This window comes from Penaeus japonicus, unplaced genomic scaffold (assembly GCF_977035675.1).
Source record: "Penaeus japonicus unplaced genomic scaffold, GWHDUDI00000001_assembly GWHDUDI00000011, whole genome shotgun sequence".
Taxonomy (NCBI): Eukaryota; Metazoa; Arthropoda; class Malacostraca; order Decapoda; family Penaeidae; genus Penaeus; species Penaeus japonicus.
Genome location: NW_028234413.1, coordinates 3,271,597 through 3,274,096, shown reverse-complemented (window position 1 = coordinate 3,274,096; position 2,500 = coordinate 3,271,597).

Below are 2,500 nucleotides of genomic sequence, written 5' to 3'. Positions count from 1 at the left end.
ACTTACACGTACACACTTATCAGCCAGCAATAGCACATACACACCGCTTAACACACGTACACAAACGCCGAGAGTAAATACTACATGTACACACTTATCAGCAATAGCACATACACACCGCTTAACACACGTACACAAACGCACACGATGCTGATAACTCCCCTCCAACCTTACTGATAAGAACCTACGAAACTCCCCTGCGTAGCACCCGCTGAGCCCTACACACCTACCCCATATTTTACCTTTAATTTCCTCAACGTTTAGACGTCTGCGGCAACCTAGCTGGTCAGGTGTGTCTCCCCGGCTGACAGGTGGTCGCACAGGTGGGTCGGTGCCCAAGCCCACCGCCCCAGCCTCGTGTCCCGTGCCCAAACCGCTCTCACTTGTCACTGTCCTCTGCCATTAGCCGGGCCAGACCTCAGAGGCACGGGGATGGAAACATTGCCGGGCTCGGGGGCTCGGGCTGGCTGGAGAGGAGGGAGGGAGGGAGGAGGGGTGAGGAGGGGTGGTGGAGGGAGAGGAGGAGGGAGGGAGGGAGGGAGGAGGAGGAGGAGAGGAATGGAGGGAGGAGGAAGGATGACAGGAGGTGGGTTGGAGTAAGGAAGGAGGGAGGGAGGAAAGGAGGGAGGAAGGGAGGGAGGGAGAAAGGGAAGGAGGAAGGGAAGGAGGGAGGGAGGGAGGGATGGATGGAGGGAGGAAGGGAGGGAAGGAAGAGGGAGGGAGGTGGAGGAAGGGAGGAAGGGAGGGAAGGAGAGAAGGGAGGAAAAGGAAGGGAGGCGAGAGGGAAGGAAGAAGGAGGAGTGTAGGGAGGGAGCGGGAAGGAAAGGAGGAGGGAGGAAGAACGGCGGGAATGAGAGAGCCGATGACATTAGGAGATGGAAAGATAGTTTGATAAGTAGATAGACAGGTAGATCGATTGATTGATGGAGAGATAGGTAGATAGATGGGTAGAAAAATAGATAGACAGATAGATAGATTGTAAACGAGATAGATAAATATGTAGATAACTGGACAGATAGATAGATAGATAGACAGACATATTGATAAAGAGATAAATAGGTAGATAGATAAAAAAAGATTGATAAACGATAGAGAGACAGATAGGAAGACAAAAAGATAGATAAATAGAAAGATCCATAGATAAGTAAACAAACGTAAATACTACAGAGAGGAAGATCTAAGATAAACAGAATTTTGGATTGGCTTCATCAGGAGATTAAATAAACTATAGATATGAAAAAAATGATAGTGTTGTGCAAGTTGAATGATGGGAAAAGGATTATTCACATATTGCAGTGCCATTGAACGATACTTTGAATAATTTGCATAGTCTTCCACGCCCACTCTCTCTCATATCTGTGCCAAATCAGCGTTATATAATATACAGATATCTAGAGAATGTAAGCAAGTTGGTCCCAGAAAATTGTGAGGTCGTAAGTTACTAATGGACAGAAAAAAAGTAATTATTGACATCGTTATTGGTGATGTTATTGTTTTTGTTATCATCCTGAACCTATCAGTTATCGTTGTTTTGATTATAGTGATAAGTGTTACGATTACTGTTATTGTCTGTTAATCTTGTCTTTAGGCCTATTGTTATCTTTATTTGTGTTCGCCTTATGGTCCTTATCTTTATCGTCGCCATCATTTCTGTCTTCACATTTGTTATCATATTTTTGTTGTTGGCTTATTGCATCTCGTTGTTGAAAGCAGCTTTATTTTTATAGCATTATCATTGTTATTATTATCATTATTGTTATCAGTATTACTATCATTATTACCACGATTATTATTATTATTGTTATTACTATTGTAATTATCATTATCATCATCCTTATTGTTATCATTATCAAGTGAGAGAGAGAGAGAGAGAGAGAGAGAGAGAGAGAGAGAGAGAGAGAGAGAGAGAGAGAGAGAGAGAGAGAGAGAGAGAGAGAGAGAGAGAGAGAGAGAGAGAGAGAGAGAGAAAGAGTGGAAAAGGTAAAAGGGCAGAATAGTGAAGAAGAAAAGGAACAGTCCACAAAAAAGAGTAAACAGACACAGATAAGAATAAAATAGCGAAAGAAATGTAGGCAGAGTAAATAGAAATATAGAGAAACGGGCAAAACAGTGAAAGAGAACCAGGCAGAGAAAACACGAAAAGGAAAAACGAAAATAAGAATGATAATAAACACCAGAAAACGGAAGGGAAATCGGAGAAAGAAACAGCGAGAGGGACATCAATCAGAGTCCCGGAGCAGTCTCGGCGGAGCAGCGCTGATGGAGCAGGAGCATCATCAGCAGCCGGTGACGACGAGGGGCGCCGCCGCTTGACACCGCGCCCAGGCGAGCGGGCGGACGGACGGGCAAGCGGGCGGGCGGAGGGCGGCGGGCGGCGAGCGGCCCCTCCCGCCCGGCCGCAGTATGTGGTGTGGGGACCCGGGGCGAGCTCTGACAGGCTCGAGACCCGCCGGGAGACTGTCCTCTGGCTGGCCCCGCCTCGCTTGTCACTGTCTCCACT